Source organism: Lactuca serriola, chromosome 7 (genome assembly GCF_051521515.1).
Source record: "Lactuca serriola cultivar US96UC23 chromosome 7, Lser_US96UC23_V15, whole genome shotgun sequence".
Lineage (NCBI taxonomy): Eukaryota > Viridiplantae > Streptophyta > Magnoliopsida > Asterales > Asteraceae > Lactuca > Lactuca serriola.
This window is the reverse complement of record NC_136414.1, coordinates 178,033,769-178,049,807: the sequence shown is the minus strand read 5'-3', so window position 1 is coordinate 178,049,807 and position 16,039 is coordinate 178,033,769. Positions and strand designations below refer to the sequence as shown.

Here is a 16,039-nt window from a genome sequence, read left to right as displayed (position 1 = left end):
TTACCAAAATAATTAAAATAATTAATTAATTATCATATAAGGAAATTAAATATTTTATTAGTTGATAAATACCTTTAATTAGATCAAGATAATAGTCATATATATCAAAAAAATCAGATTTAGGTTGATCTGTTATGATTAAGGTAAGTTTCCATACGATAATTATGAAAAAATCCCGAATCTGGCCATTCCTGACGCCTGGACTCGCCGAGTGCACAAAGGGACTCGCCGAGTCAAGCCTACTCGCCGAGTCCATGACTCAGAAACCAAAAAATCGAATTTTGCAGGTTTGTTTCAGTTAATCAAGCAACAATTTAATGAAAACCAACCTAGGCTCTGATACCACTGATGGGTTTTAGCCATAAGAACTTTCCTATGTGCGCATGCAAAACCCTAATGCTTGGATCTAGGCTTTCTAATTAAACATGCTTTGAATCCAAGACTTCTAATGGCTAATTAGGTTAAATAACAACATTGAAACAGATCTAGAACCATACCTTTGAATTCCTTGTTGATCTTGTAGTCTTGGAGCTTCTAGAGTCACAAATGTCACTCCTCTAATGGCTTACAAACACCAATAGCAAGGAAGATAATTTAGGAGAGAGGAGAGGGGAGGAAATCGGCCAGAGTTCTCTTACTTTAGGTGAGGTGTCGATTTCCCTTAGCCATGGGGTCTATTTATACTTGTAGACTCCTTAAGGGTTACAACCTAAACCCTAATTGGATAATCTTCTCTTAAGGCTATCCAAATCCTTTCCTTAGATAAGTCATGGACGATTTTGAAGCTATCCTAGCTTCTAGAATCCGTCCACTATATATCTATAAGGATTTATAGTCTAAAGCTTAACTATCAAACAATTGATAGTTTATACCCCTTTATTTAATTAACCTCTTTAATTCACCAAATTAATTCTAATTAATTATATGACTTATATTGAACAAATAACAATATATTATTCTTTATATTATTCTCATAATATATATTAATAATATTTACTCTCTCTTAATAAATCATCCTATCAAGTTGCTATGGTGAAGGCAACCCAAAAGGACCATGCACAACCGGGTCAAATACTTGCCTAATATAGTTGCAGCCTTAGACACTATTCCAACATATATATATATATATATATATATATATATATATATATATATATATATATATAAGACAATAAGATTACGGTAATAAGAGCTCTTGTCAACTAAAAAGAATTTTGTAAGATTATATTAAGATAATATTATATGTCAAACAAAAAGAATACAACAATGATTTCATCTATCAAAAAGAGAGAATACAATAAAAATATAATTACACAAAACACTTTTCCGGATATAAAGAATATAATCATATTACAATAATATAGTATCATCGGTCAAACAATAAGAATACATTAACATTACAGCAAGACGAGACCTTTTATCGACCACATATAATATAGTAATATATGCATCATAACCTGTACCAAAATGTGTGGGTTAGAAGGTTACGATTTGCAAATGTAGAGAGTGAAGAGGAGAAAGAAAAAATTGATATGATACTTATATAACATGAGTTTGGAGCGTCCACGAGGGATGAATTTTCCTCCATAAGAATTGAACAAGTTTCAAATTTTTGGTTAAACTATTAAAAACGAGGGGTATATACAGTAAAGTCTTAATATTTTCATCGATTTGACAAGAAAGTCTTAAACTTTATTTTTTTGACAGTAAAGTCCAAATTACCGGCAGTTTTTAACACTTTTACCATTTTTTCCAATTAGCCGGTAATTGAGATTATTTTGTCAAAAAAAAAATAAAGTTTAGGACTTTCTTGTCAAATCGTCAATTCGGACTTTACTGTAAAAAAAATAAAGTTTAAGACATTATTGTCAAATCGTTGAAAATATTGGGACTTTAGTATATTTTCGTAACCCAAGAATTTTTAATTGTGACTTTTGTTGCAGCACCACTGTTTTTCTTCCCATCGTCATCTTTACCCTGACACAATCACGATCACGAGAAACATATGCAAAAGAGAGAGCGAGAAATGGTGAAAAGACTTGTAAAACTTTCTTCTTGCTTCGCCACCAAATCTTGAACTAGAAAGTGGGGACAGATTATACAAAACCAACAACACATGTCTAGTCAAAAAGGCGTGAATGTGGAGAAGGGAAAGAAGGGCAATTTCGTTTTTTTTTTTTCGGTTTCTTATTTCTCCATTTTTGGGACTGTAAAAAGCCAACACAATCTTGGTTCTTTCTTTCTTGATTATCTCCATTTTTTTCAATGTTGGTTTGTTGAGATTAAAAAAACGATTTAACAAGAAGCAAATGTTAAGGATTTCAATATGATCTAGCTGACTAGAGAATGTGTCAATAACCCTTATGCTTAAAGAGTATCATACCATTAAATTTCTAACTAAAAAAATGGATATATACAATAAAGTCCCAATATTTTCAACGATTTGACAAGAAAGTCTTAAACTTTATTTTTTTGACAATAAAGTCCTAATTGACGATTTAACAAGAAAGTACCAAACTCTATTTTTTTTGACAAAAAAGTCCTAATTACCGGCTAACCGGAAAAAAGGGTAAAAATGTCAAAAACTGTCTGTAATTTAGACTTTACTATCAAAAATTAAAGTTTGGGACTTTCTTGTTAAATCGATGAAAATATTAAAACTTTAGTGTATATATCCCTTAAAAACAAGAAGTATAAATAAACTAATTTTATAGCTTTATATTGAATTAATAACATTCCCCTCACTCGATCGTATACAGAATTGTTTTAATTTTATACTAATGAACATTATTAGTTGATGCAGAAAATTAGATCCAAAACTGTTAGATAATAATTTAAATTAATTGTATTATTGGATAATAGTGGATATTGTGTGTGTTTTATACACTTGACAAATGAGAATATGAGGTAGGTCTCATTAGAATTGATTGTTATGTAACATGACAATGACACGGTTTAAAAGTATATTACTTGTCAAGAAAAATGAACAAATGGTAAACAATCATAAACACTTATAAGTTATATCTTTCTTCTTAATAAAAACAAAAGAATAAATTGTTTGACAACACGTTTGTGATTATATTTTAGTCGTGACGTGGATTACTGTAAACCCATAAGGAAAATGATATTAGCTTCTTTGACAATAAATTTGAAAAAGAAAAATGTTACCGAAAGTTTAAGAAATTATTAAAAAGATTCAAGTGTGGAATATAGATTGTTATATCATTTTTCATTAATATTTTAGAATTCGAAATAATTTTAGAAAAATAAAGAAAAAGTCAGAAGGATCTTTTTGTTGCATGTTATTGGTCCAATTTTCTTAAATTTCCTTGATGAGAGAGAGAGAGAGAGAGAGAGAGAGAGAGAGAGAGAGAGAGAGAGAGAGAGAGAGAGAGAGAGAGAGAGAGAGAGAGAGAGAGAGAGAGAGAGAGAGAGAGAGAGAGAGAGAGAGAGAGACGTGTCTCAGGTTAAAGTGGAAGAAAATGAACCGACACGGACCGGATTTTTTTTAAAAAGAATAGAGTGATTAGCGGTTTAAACGCGGAATTTAGGCTTTAGACGTGTATCACAAACAAAACTAATTTTTCCAACCACAAAATGCAATATTATTGGATTATGTCACAATCCCTCTAACTACCACTACAACCTACAAACTCTACCTTTTACTATATTTTATAGAAAATTTTGATGTAATTTTATTCTGTCTTTTTCAAACATGTATATGGAATTGATCATTTTTATACGTACATAACTTATTCTGATGTTGAAAGTCACTATGAGATGTTATTTATTACTTACAAGTATAGAATAAATCACATTATTATCACGTGACAAATAGTATTTTGTTGTGTTATTTGAATCTCCATAAAAATGTGTTTTAATTTCTCAAATATGCTTGAAAATGCTATCAGATCAGATTTCATTTTAATGTACTTGTCACTTCAACAAAAATCATGTTTTTAAAGTTGGTTTAATTTATTTTCGTTACTCATCAGTAATATTTGTCTACGGTAGATCGTTAAAGGGTTGTTTTAAACCATCTAAGATCACCGAATTCAACATTTTTGTTTAAATTAAATCAATATTAACGGCTTTTGATGTATTAGCATGTTTATACTGTAGGTGGCATATGTTGTATTTATGTGTCGCTAACGTGTTGTCCATGCATCAATGTGTTGCTGATATAATATCCAAATTGATTTATTTATTATTCTATTTTATTATGTACATGTTAATATATAGTTACTTTTTTTAGTAATATTTATTTTAATAATATTTTAATCATTTAAAAGAATTCAAGAACTCATTCAAAAACGTATTCATCATCGACAAAAAATCACCACCGATGAGATAAGGAGAAGGGAGTCTGCTTGTCAACGTTTAAAAAATATCTAAACCGAGGAATAGGAAACCCCTATGATCAAAACCATTTTGATGGAGATAAACATATACACAAACATGGAACATACAAAGACGAACAAGTTACTAGTTTCCAAGATGAAGATGAACCTATAACTATAGATGGAGATGGAGGGTTCTTCGAATTTCCTGGCATGCTTTTGATGCAAGCAATAATATTGAGATATGAATCGATGGTGGCTTATTTCCCAGTTTGGCAAATGATGAAGTTCTTCATTTATCAAATAGGTGTGAAAGGTGGAATGTCAAAAACCCCAAATAACTTATTCTTTTCACATATCTATCTCCATTTTTTGAACAAAGAAATGAATGATCGTTTGTCCTACTAGTTTGAATTTGACAAAGCTAATAAAACCTTAAAACATTTGATGATGAAGATGATAATTTTGATTGTGATTTGTATTAAAGAGTCAAAACCCCCTTTCAAACTTTTTTTTCTTCATCATCTTTGAACCATATCTCCTCTTTACATCTCCAATAAAACTATATTTAATATCTCCGACAAACTCCGTATTTAGAGATTTTGAAACCGCTTTCCTTCAATATCTCCGATGAACTCCGTGTTTATATATTTTGAAACCGATTTCTTAGTTTGTATTCAAATATAAGTAATTGCAATTACTTTATGTATTTCCATTTATAGATGTCCGATTTTAGGGTTTTTGGTTCTTGAAAGGTTACTTAAGAGATAGGGATTTGATACTTATTTGGATTCCTAAAGTGTCTTTTTGAATTGGAAAAACTTAATAAAGTTTCAGGCCTTACAACATCCCCCAACTTCATATTAATACTTAAAAATTCCACCATTTCAAAAGAAAATAAAAACTAATACTTAAAATTAACTCAAATTTGATGTTAAGTTGCTCCAACTCAACATTATATTTTACATTATATTTTACGTTCTTCATTAACACCGACCATAGTATTTAAGTTCAACTAATACAAATTGGTTAATCAACTATAATTTTAAGGATTTCCATATTAGGAGATTTAGATACAATATCTCTTATTTGGTATGTAAATAACTTATGCCAACTAAGCGCATAAACAATACAGTAGCTAGTAACAGAAAAATACTTGAATTTAAGGATCCTAACACATCATAAAATTAAAAAAAAAAAAAAAATTACAGTGCGGTAGGATATAAATAAGGATGAGCATGTAAACCATAAAAACCGAATCAAACCAAAAACCGAACCACATCCTATCTGGTTTGATCTCCAGTTTGTAAAATATATTAATTCAGTTTAGGTCCACTTTGAATTTGATCCGATCCCTTAACCACATCCTACCTATGGTCCTAAAAAACTAAATCAAATTGACGGTTAACTCAATTGGTAGATGTTTTGTTTCTTAGATTGAAGGTCATGGATTTTAATCCGGATGTTGGCAATTTCTATTAATTTAATGTTATTCATTAACACGGTATTTGGTTTGTAAAGGAGTTATATATATATATGTATATATATATATATATATATATATATATATATATATATATATATATATATTCGGTAAGAATTTTTTTATGTAAAAAGATAAGAAGTTTTTTTCTACATATTTTTTTGATGAATAAAACAAATTAATCACTAGATGAATCAAAAGTAACATGATTCACAAAAAAATTCTCAAAAAACATCTCGATAATTCATTTATACAATTATTTTATTGTTATTCACTAAAATTGTCATAAAAGTGATTTTTTTTTAATATACATAAAAATAAATCATGAAAATGTTTTTTAAGGAATTTTTTATGGTAAATCATTTAACTTTCAAATCATCTAATGATTTTTGTATTTGTTCAATAAAAAAATATGTAGAAAAAAACATTTTACCTTCCTAACAGAATTTTCTTTTTTATTTGATCTTGATTATATATATATATATATATATATATATATATATATATATATATATATGAAAAGTGAATATACCCTTAAGGGTATATAAACTTAGGTACTCAAACCTACCATAATACGTCGTTTTTTTTTATATATTAATTATAATGTTTTTAAACTTCAACCCTAACTTGATCTATTTCTAATATTTTCGAAATTTCATTAGTATCTTACTCTTACATCACATATTTTTGTCGAACACATACTACGATATATATATTATAGTTAAAAATGAAAATTATGTAAAAGAAATATATATGTTAAATTTATAAAATTTTTGAAAGTAAATCAATTTAAGAATTGAATTATAAAAACATTGGACAATTACAATATATGTATATGATTGAAAACGACGTATTATGGTTAATTTGGGTATCTAAGTTTATATACCTTAAGGGAATATCCACTTTTCTATATATATATATATATATATATATATATATATATATATATATATATATATATATATATATATATATATATATATATATATATATATAGATGAAAAAATTCAATAGAGAACCATAATTATTGGATTTTCAAGGAACCAATTTTTTTTTTTTTTCAAATTTTAGAGCTTATTTTTTATCGAAAAAAAATCTAAAAATATATAAATTCATATATTAACATTTATGTGATTCACGTTGTGAATTTTCAAAGATTCACATTATGAATTTGACGTAAAAAAAAGATCGAATTTCATATCATTGGAAAAAAGATAAAAAAATTATAAATTTCTGGTTTTTTTTTCTTTTTTTTTTTGATAAAAAATCAGTTCTAAAAGTTGAACCTCACCCTATATATATATATATATATATATATATATATATATATATATATATATATATATATATATATATATATATATATATATATATATAGACACACACAAGGTCTTTAGTTTGTAAAGATGTTAATTCAAATTAAAAGGTAAACAAACCGGGCGTAGTCCAATTCGAATTAGGTTTTGTTCTTGTCGGGTCCTACACCACGCACACCCTTGGATGTAAATGTCAAAATTCATTACATGAAAATAACACATATCCTTATGAGTAATACTTGTAATCTTATCATTAGTGACAATTTCGGTACCATGAATGTATTAATTTATAATTATAACGTCTATTACTTCTAGATGAAAGTGATAAACTAATTTTCTTCTTTGTTGAAAAGTAAATATGCTAAATAAGTTCAACGGATCAAAGAAATAAAATATATATATATATATATATATATATATATATATATATATATATATATATATATATATATATATATATTTGAGAATGTATTTCTAATTCATAAAACCTCATCTCCGTTTTTTTCTTAAAAAGCTTGTATTATAACTTCCTTACTATAGCTTTTCTACTCATGTTTAATAACATGAATTATTTAATTGTAATTAAATAAAAATATACGACAATGAGACAATGTATTTGCGCTTCATATCAGCAAACTTGGCATATGAACATATTACCACTTTATCCGTAAACCTATCTTGGATAATTACGAAAACTATAATTTTAAGTAATTAAATACCTATCAAACATTGATATTAAATTAAAAACATTAAATGTTTTTTATTAGACACGTTAACATTATATAGAAGAATAAACCAAAAAATAGTTGTGATGAGGTACCTGCCTCCAAAGAAAATAATTGTTGTCAAAATATTTAAAATAATAATAATAAGAATAATATAATAATAAATTAATAATCATCGATAGTTCGATGGGCCTTTTTCTAACCATCCTACACGTGGTATGATTTCCGGTGGACCTTCTTCACTATTTATACCCTTCCACCCCCACTCTTTCTCCCTCAAACTCAACTCCATTTCTTCTTTTCCATCGACATTAAAATAGCTTCAATCACCAATAATGGCTTCTTCTTCTTCTACTACTTCTACTTCCACTTGGACTAATCAAAGAAGCAGATTCTTATCTTCTTCCAAAGATGTATTAGGTTCATCTTCTACCTCGATTTCTTTCTGTAAGAAACCCAATGCTCGAACTGCACAAAATTCGACTCTTTGTGCACTTCATACTCCTTCGATTCTTCAGTTTCCTAAACAGTCTGTTGGTAAAACCTCAACTTGTCCCGTTGAATTGCCCTCTTCTTCTTCTTCTCCTGTGGTCCAACAAAATTGGAACTTGATACAGAAATTTGCAGCAATGGCATTGGACGCCGTTGAAGATGGATTGAAAGCAAGAGAAAAGTTACAGACTTTGCCAAAAACGGCTGACCCAAATGTTCAAATCGCCGGAAATTTCAGTCCAGTACCGGAACAACCTGTGCGCCACTGCCTACCGGTTGCCGGAAAGATCCCGGAACATATTCAAGGAGTTTACTTGAGGAATGGAGCTAACCCATTGTTCGAGCCTACCTCCGGCCACCATTTGTTTGACGGAGATGGCATGATTTACGCCGTGAAGTTCGATAATGGCTCCGCTAGCTACGCTTGCCGGTTCACGGAGACACAGAGGCTTGTTCAAGAACGAGCTATCGGGAAACCCGTATTTCCGAAAGCAATCGGAGAACTCCATGGCCACTCCGGTATCGCTAAGCTTCTACTGTTTTATGCTCGTGGGTTGTGTGGCTTGATCGACGTCACTCAAGGTCTTGGAGTGGCGAACGCCGGTTTAGTTTACTTTAACAACCACCTTTTGGCCATGTCGGAGGATGATTTGCCTTATCACGTCCGTGTCACGCCTTCCGGCGACTTGAAAACCGGCGGACGATACAATTTCGAGGGTCAGTTAAACTCTACCATGATCGCACACCCAAAACTCGACCCAGTTTCCGGCGAGCTTTTCGCACTGAGCTACGATGTCATCCAAAAGCCTTACCTGAAATACTTCTGGTTTTCACCAGATGGAAAGAAATCGAAAGACGTAGCGATTGATTTGGGAAAGCCTACTATGGTTCATGATTTCGCGATCACCGAGAATTTCGTGGTGGTGCCGGATCACCAGGTGGTTTTCAAGATGTCAGAGATGATCACTGGTGGGTCACCGGTGATGTACGACAAAGAGAAGGTTTCACGTTTTGGCGTTCTCGATAAATACGCAGAAAACGGGTCGGATATTAAATGGGTCGAAGTTCCGGATTGTTTCTGTTTTCATCTATGGAACGCGTGGGAAGAACCAGAATCCGACGACGTCGTCGTGATCGGCTCCTGCATGACTCCGGCGGACTCCATTTTCAACGAATGTAACGAAGAACTCAAAAGCGTTTTATCAGAAATCCGTCTTAATCTTAAAACTGGAAAATCCACTCGTCGACCCATAATTTCACCTGAAAACGACGTCAATTTGGAAGCAGGGATGGTGAACAAAAACCTCCTCGGCCGGAAATCCAAATACGCCTACCTCGCCATCGCCGAGCCATGGCCGAAGGTTTCTGGTTTCGCCAAAGTCGATCTTTCCACCGGCGACACCCAGAAATTCATCTACGGGGACGAAAAGTACGGCGGCGAGCCTCTGTTTCTTCCCAGGGACCCCAATTCCGAAGCCGAAGACGACGGCCATATCTTGGCCTTCGTTCACGACGAAAAAACATGGAAATCCGAGCTTCAAATCGTGAATGCAATGACAATGGAGTTAGAGGCGACAGTTAAGCTTCCATCAAGGGTTCCATATGGATTCCATGGAACCTTCATAAACGCCAAAGATTTGGCAACGCAAGCTTGAAAAACCAGTAGTTAACGGCGAGATTTCGCCAGAGGGATGTTCGACATGCGTCCCCGGCGAGTCTCCCAAAAGTAAAACCTTCTGATTTCTGGGGGTTGTGTGCAATTTTCTTATTCTTTTGGGGTTTTTTTTGATATACATACTTCTTGAAGGGCCAGTTTGTAGCTTCCTTGTGTAGAGTAGAAAATGAAGCTCAGCTGGTTCCCCTTGGTAGTTACTTCTTGAGTACAATCGAGTAAGCAATGAGTGCAAGTGTTTATTGCATTCGATCGTTTGTTTGGATGTAAATATCAGTATATATAACTATGTAAAATTTCATCTTTTAGTCCCTCTAGTTATGTTTATCCACTTTTTACGAGTTCATAGTTTAAATTGCTCATTTTTAAATAGGTTCATGCCATTAAAATGGGTATCCAACTTCCAATTATAACTGGAAATTTGAAAGGATTTAAAAAAAAAAAAATTAATTGGCTTAATGAGATAAGAACTTAATCTAGTAATTATATGGTTATTTTTTACTTAATTTAGATATAATTAATGGATTAATTCAAAAACTTTGCTCACTTTATTAAGACAATAACCATTTATCTATTTATCTATTTGTATTTTTTTCCTCTCAATTTCTTTCATGTGAACAATGTTGAAAATTTTTAAAATTGGTTGTTGGATTATAAAAGTAAAATTATTGTTTAGTTATTTAGAAAATTTATTCAATTAAAAAATAAAGATTAACATCTTTATTTAAACATGCATCCATTAGACTTCAACCACTTTACTATTCATAAAATGATTACACATTCATTTTAATTGTAATGAATTTTTTATTTTTAAATTGATTATTATAGATTTTGACAGAATTTGGACTTCTCATTGGAAGTAGCATTGGTCTATAAGAAAGGTGCATGGGATTTGGTTGGTAGGCAGAATAGAGTTCATACTTGATTTTGTGGATTAAAATAAAAGGGGCGTTGAATGAAATATTGTGAAAGATACGGGACTAAAAATTAAAAAGGGTCCCGACATGTGTTTGATTTTCGATGGGTGGTGAAGTTAGGCATACTTTGAACTTTTAAAGGATCTCACCGAAAGCATTTGCTGACTCAGAAATTGTAACGTTTAATTTTAAAGATTATTGGGATTTCATCTTTCTTATTCATCCACTTAAAAACTATTTTGATTAATATACCTTTCATTGTTTTTCTTTCAATTTAATTAAAATAAAATTATAAAAAAATCAAATCATCTTATTATTTTAAGTAGATGAATAAGAAATATACATGAAAATATCACTTCTCAAGAATATTTATTACGTAATAAGCAAAATATTTAATAGAAACGAACAAATATTTTGAAAATATAAAATAAAAAAATAAAAAATTAACATTTCACTCAATAATAATGGGAAGAGACAATTAGATAAACCATACAAATTCTTGTAACTTTTATGGTTTATTTAGTAACAAAGTCAAGTCTTCGACCTAGATATAGTATCTTCAAATATTGATTATTAATTGATATTAGTTTTTTAATTTTTATTATGTTTTTATAAGAATCTTCTTTGAATTAAGTTGGTAGTTAAATATTTTTTTATTAAATTAAATATAGTATTATCACAAAAAGAGATTTGAAAAAGGTCTCTTGCTTTTTTTTTCGTAATTCAATTCACATGGGGAATTTGGGATGTTTGGCATATGATAATTAACCTTTTTGATTCCTAAGACATAAGATTCGTGATGTTTTTAATCTTTACATATATCTATTTTTTATATTTAAATCTAGTTATTTACACAAAATAAACTAAATAGAATGTAAATATATTAATTTTTTAATAAATAACTTCAATAAAAGTTAATAGATAACTTTACAATACTAAGTTTTTTCCAAGGGATAATTACCAAGATAACACTTTATTTTTCTCAAAAATTAGGTTAATCACCAGTTTTTAATAAGTTCCGAAAAAACCACCAAATTTTGTTAAATATTTTAACGTGGCCATAAGACCATTGTTACATGTCAGAGTTGGGTTAATTATATTTTAATTACAAAAAAAACATTATATTTTTCTAAAATTTCAGTTTAACTATCAATTTATAATGTGGCTTTTTTAACACAATTGAAAATTAATGGTTTTTTAGCAAAAAAAAAAAGAGTAAATTACACGAATGGTCCCTATGGTTTAGGGTAATTTGCGTGTTTGGTCCTTAACTTATTTTTTTAACTCGGAAGGTCCCTACTGTTTGTTTTTGTTACGTGTTTGGTCCCTGTCTTACCTAAAAATAGTATTTTGCCATTGATTTTTTAATTTATTTAAATAAACACCCCCCAACCCCACCCCTCTCACCTTACCTACCTACCCCACTATTTTTCTCTATTTAAATAACAGTCTTTTTAGGTAAGATAGGGACCAAACACGTAACAAAAACAAATAGTAGGGACCAAAAACGTAACAAAAACAAACAACAGAGACCTTCTGAGTTAAAAAAATAAGTTAGGGACCAAGCGTGCAACTTACCCCAAACCATAGGGACCATTCGTGTAATTTACTAAAAAAAATACAAATCATAGTGGTCGACATAAAATTTTTATCCAAAAATAGATGATTTTTAAAGACAAATAAAAATTAGATGATTAAACAGTAAAATAAAAAAATATATAATGTTTTTTCGTTATAAATCCTTTTTGTAAAATCAAAAACTATTTTTTATTTAATTTAGAGACAACAACAGGAACGGCTACAAAATCTTTGAGGGGCATAAAATACAAAGGTAGCTTTATAATCCCACCAACCCTAGACTTTGTCATATATTTCACTAGACAACCTTTTGATTTCCCATGTGCACATTTCTCCCTCCCCTGTCTAATTGTCTATCACATGTCATTCTTTCTCCATGATTCTCTTCTCTCCCACAAATATTAACATCACCGTAGGCCTCTAAGTTTTTCTGGTCCAAGTATTTTGGGCCAAACTTTCATGTTCGGTTGGTCTACAATATATAAAATTTGTATGAAACTTTTATGAAAAGAGTACTTGGTTCATAATGTTTACATATACACTTCCAAAAAAAAAGGAGAAGTACAAAGATAATAATAGAAAAACAATAAAGAAAGATAAACTAGAGGTGACCAGATATGATTTTGTTATAACGTATTCACCATTTTGTGTATGTTGCTCATGGTGCAACAACTGTTTCAATATATAAGGTCGAATTATATACTTTTTTTTTTTTTTTTTTTTATTTTTTTTTTATTTTTATTTTTATTTTTATAAAATGTCACGGAAGTGGAACATGTTAACAAGTCTCTATTTGTTGTGGATTTGCTCTAAAATTTGTATATTATGTGTAGTGTATTGCAATTAGGCTAGCTCTCATATATAGCGGAGAATTCAACCTAAAACTATTACTTATGTAATTAGTTTTGGAAATATAAAAAGATTTATACGATACTTTAAAGTGAGAAGTAATCTATAAATTGAATTAAAATGATATTATCAAATCCACGCCTAGTCGAAAAGGGTTAGCTTGAGTTTCCAGGCAGCCACATCAATTCGATCATGGTGGCAGACAGTCTACAGAAGGAATAATATTTGTCAACTTAAAGGAAACACGTTACACGATGGTAACTTAACCATGGAAACCCGACACCATGCAACTTAACCTGTTCATCAGCCCAACTCTATGTTGTTCCATTTGATGCCTATACGCGACACTCAAAAATTCTTATGACTTGTGTTGATGGCCACAACCACATGAACGCATATGTATGTGTAAATATGAGAACTTGGTTTATTGATAAACCTCATATAAATATGGGTACATAAGGAGCCCTAGCTTATCTTAAATCTTGAGAGCCTTAGACTTACACCCTAAATACTAACATACTAACATCCTCTACAGTTTTGTCGAGGACGTTAAAACTATATCTAAACAAAAAATAGATAACCTAGATGAAGATAAGAAGGTCGGCGGAGATCAAGAACATGAATCAATGACAACAGCGACAACTAGATCCGGAGGTAGTGGTAGTGGCGATGTTGGTGGCTAGAGCTTGACACATTGGTGGAAGGATTTTGGCGAAGACAAAACATAAAAAGCTAGGTTTCGGGCGATATATGTAACTTTGGTAAAAACAGACACAAATTTAGGACAAGGGCTAACCAGAGACAATGGTGGCTCACCGCAGTAAGAAAGAGATGAAGCTAGAAGATAAGGCAGTGACAACAGCAACAACAAGTTGGTCTTGCCAGAGAAAAAATAATGAAGAATAGAGTATTGAAAATGGAATATAGTAGTATTTAGGAGCTCTAGTACTAGTGTTGGGTTCCACCAATGGGTTGGTTAAAGAGAGGGTTGATAATGTTTATCTTTGATATCATATAAATATGATAACTTGGTTAATTCATAAACATTATATAAATAGGGATACATAAAGTTGTAACACCCATGTTCCAGATTGGATCATTGTAGGGCTTAAAGGAGTCAAAGACATGATTTTTGGGAAAAATCATGTGTCACAACGTGACCATAGGGTGCTCACGATGTGACGAACCAAATCATGGACACATCAATCTGATGATTGCCACGACGTTTCGGTAGTATGGTCATGGTATGGCAGCTGTTCTGGCCCAAACACATGATCTTTTAGGGTTTCCTTCGTATTTAAACCCCAAATCCCGGATTTACGGTTCATTTCTTAGCTTCCATTACCCTAAAATCTTAGGAACCCTAACCTTGGCCTCTCTTGGTGATTTTAGCTCATTTTAGTGCATTTAGTGGCAAGAAGAAGAAGAAGAAGAAGAAGTTATAGTATGTTGATCCTTCAAGAAAGCCTCATCATCATTCTCTTATGCATTCCTAGGCCATGGTAAGTATTCAAGATCCTAGATTGTTGGTGTTATGCTTTTGGATCTAGGATTCTTGTCCCTTTCCTTATAATTTTGGGTGATGGAAGGAAATGATTCCATAAAGTTGGAAACTTTATGGATCCTCATGGTCCATTTGACGTTATTTGGTTCAAATTTGAAGCTTCTAGGCACATTTTGAATCCATCTACAATTTTGAGCTCATTTTCTCATGTTTATGACCTAAATTGGGAAGGACATGCACTGGACATGTGTCCATAAAAAATGCAACTTTTTTATAACCCATTAGGTATAGGAAACCCTTTTGGAAACTTTGGGGAAATGGCTTTTATGATCAAGTGATTAATGGTTGACTCATACCTTAAGTTTCTATTAAGACCCAGGTTTTGAAATCTTGGTTTATGAGGATATCCTACAGGATAAAGTTATAAACTTTATCCATCAAGACCTTAGGGAGAAGTAGATCTGAGCTTTGGAGCGCTTGGTGTGGTTGGAAACATTTTGATGCATTAAGTTGCTAAAAGTACAGTTCCCATGATGTGACACCTTGTTCGCCACGACGTGGCGACTGGAGTAAGACCTGCTTGTTTTGTCGTCTTACTGCCATGACGTAGCGAACATGATGTCACGACATGGAGACTCACCGAAGTGTTTTTGGCTGATTGATTTTGGGCCGTTGACTCTGAATTTTGACCTAGAGGGTTGACTTGTTGACCTGGGGTGACTTTTGGTCAAGAGTGTTGGATTTAGGGTGTAATCTAAGGTTGGACCTTGTATGTTTTGATAAGAGTGTTGTAGTATTTTTTGCGGGGCATTGAGTTGTGGTTTAGCTAATTTCATGAGTCAGGTGAGTCTTCTCACTGTACTGCATAGGATGTTAGTTATCTTTGTGACTCTTGTATTGTATGTTGGGTTGGGCCCATTGGTATGCATGTTAGGTTATCCCTATTTGCATGTTGGATTGGGCTCATGGATATGTTCAATTGGACCTATTTGTATGTTAGGGTTGGGCCCATTGATATGTTGGATTCAGCCTATTTGTATGATGGGTTGGGCACATTGATATGTGGGGTTGGGCCCATAATTATGGGTTGGGCTCAATATGCGGTTTGGGCCCGATGATATGTATGGTATGTGGTATTTTGGGGAACTTACTAAGCTTCATGC

At 31.6% G+C, this 16,039-nt stretch overlaps 1 pseudogene; it reads left to right on the top strand.

Annotated features, from left to right (window-relative positions):
* Positions 1-8,151: 8,151 nt before the first annotated feature.
* Positions 8,152-10,336, top strand: LOC145061388 (9-cis-epoxycarotenoid dioxygenase NCED1, chloroplastic pseudogene; annotated as a pseudogene).
* Positions 10,337-16,039: the final 5,703 nt, after the last annotated feature.